Below are 6,513 nucleotides of genomic sequence, written 5' to 3' on the forward strand. Positions count from 1 at the left end.
GTGGCTGGTAGGTGCCTGGGAGCTGCCAGGAAGGCAGCAGTGTGTGTGTGCTGCAGGGAGCAGTGTGTCCATGGGGTGAGGTGACAGGGCAGCTGGGGCACACAGAGCCGGGGAAGGGCTCAGGGGCACCCCACAGAGCCGGGGAAGGGCTCAGGGGCGTGCCAGAATTGTTTTCCCAGGGGCCTTTGGCCCTCTGCTGTGAGACAGTTGGGCTGTACTAAAATGGCATTGCCATACGAGGTGGAGGTGCCACTCTTTGTGGAGCTGTGAGGTGCATTGTCCCACCCATGTTGTGTTTGTTTCTACAGGGGTATCAGAGCAGTTATTAAAGGGAAATGGGGCACACTGAGTAATTCAAGATAGACACACAGTAGCATTGTCACAGGAACTTCACCCTGTGCCTTGGATTTTGCCTATTTAGGTATCCTTAACGCAGCAGGACTAAATCAAATTGATAAATGCATATCTTTGTAGCCTGCAGTGCTCAAGGCTTCCCTCTCCTATTCCTGCTCCTCCTGCACCCCTCACCACGCTTCCTAACTAGTGAAATTAAGTTCTGGTGAAAGTTTTGGAAAAAGAAGTGTAGAAACAAGTGCTTACTTGTTACAAGCTCTATTATGAGTCTTCCCCAGCTAGGAGCTGCACAGAAGTGAGACAGGGGCAATGACATCAGGGAACAGCTGTAGAGTTAAAGGCAGAAAGAAAAGACTTACCAGCAAAGGGCAGGAAAGGGGAAAGGTTTCAGAAAGATTTCTGTGGTCTAATTAATGATCATTTCTGATTCTCCTGTGAGAAGAACACAAACTCACAGCCAGTCAGGCCTCACAGTCCCCTGTAGTGAGAGCTCAGCACACATCCACAGAGGCAAGTCCAGCACCTGAAACAAAAAAAAAAAAAAAAAAAAAAAAATCAGCAGAAAAAGGTGACAGGGCAGCACAAAGATTGTTCTCTGTGCAGGGCCCAGACTCGGGGCTCGCTCTCAGCTTTGCTAGTTCCCGTGAATTATCCCACAGCCCCCAATTCCCTGCTCAGTTCCTGCTGCCATACCCTCACAGTGCCTCACGGAGGGTGGATATTCCCGTGCAGAGCTGCCGCTTGAACGCCAGCTGTGCCAGGAACGGGCAGAGCGTCCAAGGAAGCTCAGCAGCATCGGGACAGGGACAGGCATCTGCTCCAAACAACTGGCTATCTAAAGCCCTCATCCCCCAGCCCCACCCATGTCCCTGGGGGCAGCTGACAGAGCTGCCTGGAGTCCAGCTGATTTAGCCCCCCTGAGCCGGGGCTCCAGGTGATATTTTCAAGCAGGAGAAGGCAGGGCCGGGGGTGCTCCCGTCCCGTGCCAAGGCAGCTCCCCGTGCCCACGGGAGGACATCTCTCCCTGCAGCAGCTCAGCTCCTTTCAGGGCCTCAGCAAGTTCTTTTCCCTCAGCAAAGGGTGCACATCCCTGCCTTCAGCACACCTCCAGCAGGGGTGCGCGGGCAGCAGCCCCGGGGCTGTGCGCGCACGGGAACGGGGAGCCGGGCGCTGCTCCGCGCTCGGGGCTGCGGGGCCTCTGCGGGACGGGGGGCACCGGGAGCGCCGGGATTTGGGGCTCCCAGGGCTGGCACGGCGCTCCCCGCGCCCCGGCCGGCTCCAGCCGCGATGCAGCGTCTACACGGGGAGATCCCGCCGCCGTTCTTCCGGGCGCGGTTACCGGCAGAGTCCCGGCTCCCCGCGGCCGCCGCAGCGGAGCGGGAGCGGCAGCGGCAGCGCCGGGCTCAGCCCCAGCGCCCGTCCGGGACGGCTGCTGCTGCCGCCCGCGGCGATCCCGATCCCGGCCCCGCTACCCGCACCCGGCCGGCCCGGGGAGAGGCGGCACCGCCCGGAACCCCCAGCCAGCACCGGCAAAACCCAGACCCCACCCCTGGTCCTACCTGAGCGCCTCAGGATTCGGGCAGCACCGGGGCCGGTCCCTGCGTCGCGCTCAGCACAGCACTCGGACGAGGATCCCGCCGCATCCCAGCACGAGCGTTCCCGAATGGAGCGGGCCGGGACCGGCTGGGCCGCATTGAAAGGGGCCCCGGCCCGCGCAGCCGCACTGGGGCCCCGCGCACCTGAGTCGGGCTCGGCCCCGCCCCTCAATCCCCGCCCGGCCCCGCCCCTCAATCCCCGCCCGGCCCCGCCCCTCAATCCCCGCCCGGCCCCGCCCCTCAATCCCCGCCCGGCCCCGCCCCTCAATCCCCGCCCGGCCCCGCCCCTCAATCCCCGCCCGGCCCCGCCCGCTCCCTCCCCGGCGCCCCGTCCTGCCCGGGCCCGGGGCCGAACCGGGGCTGTTCCCGGCTCCGGGTCCCCTCGGAGCCGGCACTGCCCAGCATTCCTCACCGGGGCTGGGGGTTCCAGCACAGCCCCCAGGGCATCCCGCTGCTTCCTCAAGCCCCCTTCGGTGCGATCAGTTTTTGAGGAGAGATACCCAAACCCAGCAGAGCTGGCTTTAACGGATCCGGGGGAGTGTCCCCTCTCCCCATCTCACCCAATTGCCGCTGCCAAAAGCCAGCCTGAGGATCAGCTCCCTATCCCCTCAATCTCTGCAAGGAATCGGATTTCTCAATCCGGCAGGGCAGCAATGCTGTTCTCCTCGCCGGAGATCCGGATTGCAGCGGCGTCCCCGCCGGCGCTGCCCGGATGGAGCGGGGAGCGGGGGGTGTGTGTGAATAGAGGGGAGGGTGACGCCGAGTTCGGGCTGCAAGAGCTTCAGTGCTGCTGCTGCTGAACGAGGCCTCAGGCAGGAAGGAATGGGAAGGGAATTGGGGTGGACAGGACACACCTGGCAGCTGCCTGGGAGCTCTGGGAGGCTGGAACCAGCAATTGCTGTCTGTGCCCCTCTGCACGCAGCCCGTGCTGCCATCACCAGGCAGTGCCAGCTGCTCCTCGGGGTGCCTTTGGGCTGTCAGTGGCTGTGTCCAGGCTGAAGCATCTCCAGGAGCCTGTTCAGAGCAGCCCCTGAGCCGTGTCCGTGCCAGCGCCCGCCGGGCACCCAGCGCCCATCCCGGGCCGTGTGCCTGGCACAGGCAGGACACTGCAGGCACAGGCCTCCCTGAGAGCCCAGGGACAGGAGGGGCTGGTACCTTCCAGGGGCTCCTGGCCTCCTCCTGCCCCATTCCCTGCAGCTGGGACACACAGGAACACCCAGGAGCATTGCTGGCAGCGAGCAGGAGCCACCGAGGCCTCTGTGCAGCTCTGGGCCTCAAAAGCAGCCCCAGCTTCAGCAGCTGCTTCGTTTTGGCAACACTCACCTGCAGGAAATGCCCCCTGCCACTCTCCAGAAGAGCTCTGGTCATGCAGCAAGGGAAGCCTCAGGACTTATCCTGCTCATTTCTCCCTGCAAAGAGATGTTGCAAGAGAAAACATACAGCTGGTGGGTAAATCCTGGAAAGGGCAGGAAAATCAGGGTTATGGGAAAAGTTTGCTGCTATCATGTCAGCTGCCAGCCACTTCTACCCTACAGCCATGGCAGGGCTGGTGTGTAAAGCAGCTTTAGCAGAAGAGAAGGAGCTGCAGTTCCCTTGCTGGAGCCAAGGATTCCCAGCCTTAGGAGATTCATACCTGTGACCCAGAGATTGTCTCAGTCAGTTGGAGCAGAGTCCAGGTACTGGCCGGGAGGTGAGTTCAATTCTGCCACATGCTGCGTGCCTGAGAGTCAGATTTCAGGATTTCTCTCGACCCCACTATATCCTGTGATCTGGAAATAAAGAAGAATATTCTCAGCTTTCAATAAAAGCTTCTGCCGGTGCAGAGCTTTTTTGCGTTGCAGAGCAAGGGGGAGGGGGAGCATCTCAGCCGGCTCCAGCCCCGCTCGTTCCGCAGCGCTCCGGGCAGGAGCCCCGGGCTGGGCGGGCACGGGGAACGGGAGCGGCGGGACTTGGGGCTCCCGGGGCCGGCACGGCGCTGCCCGCGCCCCGGCCGGCTCCAGCCTCGACCCACCACCCGCACGGGGAGATCCCGGCCCGCTCTCCCGGGCGCGGTGACCGGCACAGCCCCGGCTCCCCGCGGCCGCGGCGGGACCGGGCCCGGAGTCCCGCGGCCGCCGGGCCGGAGCGGGAGCGGCAGCGCCGGGCTCGGCCGCAGGCCCGTCCGGGGCGGCGGCTGCTGCCCGCGGCCATCCCGGCCCCGAGATCCGCACCCGCCAGCCCAGGGAGAGGCGGCGCCGCCCGGAACCCCCAGCGGCACCGCGAGAACGCAGCCCCGACCCCCGTTCCTACCTGAGCACCGCGGGCTCCGCGCAGCACCGGGAGCGGTTCCTGGGCTGGGCTGGGCCGGGCGCAGCGATCCGGACGAGGATCCCGCCGCATCCCGGCAGGAGCGTTCCCGTGAGGAGCGGGACGGGAGCGGCTCGGCCGCGTTTAAAGGGCGCGGGGGGAAGGGGGGGCGGAGCCCGGGGCGGGGCTTGCACAGGTGCGCGGGGCCCCAGAGCGCATGCGCGGGGCGGGGCTGAGGGAGATTTAAACGGCTGCGCGAGCCCGGCGGAGCCGTTTGCTCCTCGGAGTTCGTGGTGCTCGGGTCGGGCTCTGTCTCTCTCTTCCTCTATATTTCTGTTCTTGATTTCTTTTCCTTTACCCCTCTCCTTTTTTCCCTCCCTTCCTCCCCTCCCCCACCCCCCCCCCTCGCCCCCCCCCCAAACCCCCCCCCCCTCCCTCTCCCCCCTAGCCCTCCCCTCCCTCCCCCCCCAAACCCTCCCCCGCGGCCCGGCTCCCCCGCACCCCCCCATACCTATACACACCCTACCCTATGCTACCCTACCCTACCCTGCCGTATTCCTTTTTCCTTCTGCTATTCCTTCCACCGTCCCTTTCCCCCAACCCTGGGCCCCCCATCCCCTCTCCCTGCTCCCCTTGCACCCCCTTCAATCCTCCCCTCCTTCCTCCACTCTCCCATTCCCCCCCCAGCGCCCCTTCCCCTGTCCCCTGTCCCCGCTGGCCCGCACACTCCGGCACCCCCCGCCCTCGGTCCTTGGTCACCCACCCCGACCGCCCCGTCTGTCCCCCATTCCCATCCTCCGTGCCCGCTTTTCCTCTTTCCCCCGCCCCGCGGGGTTCGGGGCGCCGCATAATAAAGGCCGGAGAGCCCCAGCGGCGCCCCCACGGTCCCTGCAGCCCCACACGGGGACTGCCCGCCCTGCGGGTGTCCCCATGCCGGTCCAACACACCGCCCGACACCGCCGGGGCTCCGGCTGTCCCTACATCACACCGGGGGTCCCGGGGAGGTCGGGGGGTTTAGGATGGGCCCCCTCCTTAGGAGGGGGTCCCGGGCGGGTCGGGGTGGGGGAGGGGGTTTAGGATGGGCCCCCTCCGGAGGAGGGGGTCCAGGGGGGGCGGGAGGGGCTCCCTCCGGAGGAGGGGCCCTGGGGCGGGGCGGGGGGCGGGGCCCCCTCCGGAGGGGGGGGCGGGGTGGGAGGGGCTTTGGGGGGTCCGCCCCCCTTGGCCCCTCCCATCTCGGGCCCTCCCCTCCGGACGGGGTCCGACCCCCTCCCCAGGACCCTCCTCCGGACGGAGCCCGGGAGGGGGGGGTGGGGGGGAGGACAGGAGGGAACGCACGTTGGTGTGACGATTTTTTTTTTTTTTTGGTCTGTTCACGCTGCAGAGTGACGTGACCCCCTCTGCTTCCCCCCCCACCCGCCCCACCCCTCCCTCCCTCCCTCGGGCCCCGTCCGGAGGAGGGTCCTGGGGAGGGGCTCGGGGGCGGACCCCGTCCGGAGGGGAGGGCCCGAGGTGGGAGGGGCCAAGGGGGACGGACCCCCCCATACCCCTCCCACCCCGGCCCCCCCCTCCGGAGGGGGCCCCGCCCCCCGCCCCGCCCCAGGGCCCCTCCTCCGGAGGGAGCCCCTCCCACCCAACCACCCCCACCCCCTCGCGGCCCCCTCCTCCGGAGGCGGCCCATCCTGAACCCCCCCCCACCCCCCCGGGACCCCCTCCTAGCGAGGGGCCCGTCCTGAACCCCCCACCCCGGGACCCCCGGTGTGATGTAGGGACAGCCGGAACCCCGGCGGTGTCGGGCCGTGTGTTGGACCGGCATGGGGACACCCGCAGGGCGGGCAGTCCCCGTGTGGGGCTGCAGGGACGGTGGGGGCGCCGCTGGGGCTCTCCGGCCTTTATTATGCGGCGCCCCGAACCCCGCGGTGCGGGGACAGCCAGGGGAGAAGGGACGCAGGGATGAAAGGGGCAGGGAGGGCTCGGGCTGCGGAGGGAAGCGGGACGGGGAGGGAAAGGCCGGGGGGGGGAGAGGGACGGGGGACACAGGAGGGGAACAGGAGAGGGGAGCGGGGTGGGGACAGGAGAGGGAGAATGGGGGAGACAGGTTTGGGGGAGAGGAGGGAAGAGTTTGGGGGAGAAAGAAAAGAAAAGGAACACGGGGAGGAGGGAGGAAAGGTAGAGAGAGAAACAGGAGGAGAGGCCGAAAGGGGCGGGGAAAGGGTCGGTTTGAGGAGGAGAGAGAAAGGCGGGAAAGAGAGAAAAAGGAGGGAAACACGAGGAGGAGGAA

General features: G+C 66.7%; 1 long non-coding RNA gene across 2 annotated transcripts; it reads right to left on the bottom strand.

Moving 5' to 3' along the window:
- Positions 1–370: 370 nt before the first annotated feature.
- LOC130266316 (uncharacterized) lies at positions 371–4,380 on the bottom strand. 2 transcript variants are annotated; one of them, XR_008842824.1, is made up of 4 exons: positions 4,239–4,380; positions 3,583–3,718; positions 3,273–3,358; positions 371–877 (listed from the first exon to the last, which is right to left on the bottom strand). It is a non-coding gene; the product is annotated as an uncharacterized LOC130266316 (long non-coding RNA). The 2 variants fall into 2 exon arrangements; XR_008842823.1 differs by lacking the exon at positions 371–877 and adding an exon at positions 2,828–3,146.
- Between the last annotated feature and the right edge of the window lie 2,133 nt (positions 4,381–6,513).

This window comes from Oenanthe melanoleuca, unplaced genomic scaffold (genome assembly GCF_029582105.1).
Source record: "Oenanthe melanoleuca isolate GR-GAL-2019-014 unplaced genomic scaffold, OMel1.0 S015, whole genome shotgun sequence".
Lineage (NCBI taxonomy): Eukaryota > Metazoa > Chordata > Aves > Passeriformes > Muscicapidae > Oenanthe > Oenanthe melanoleuca.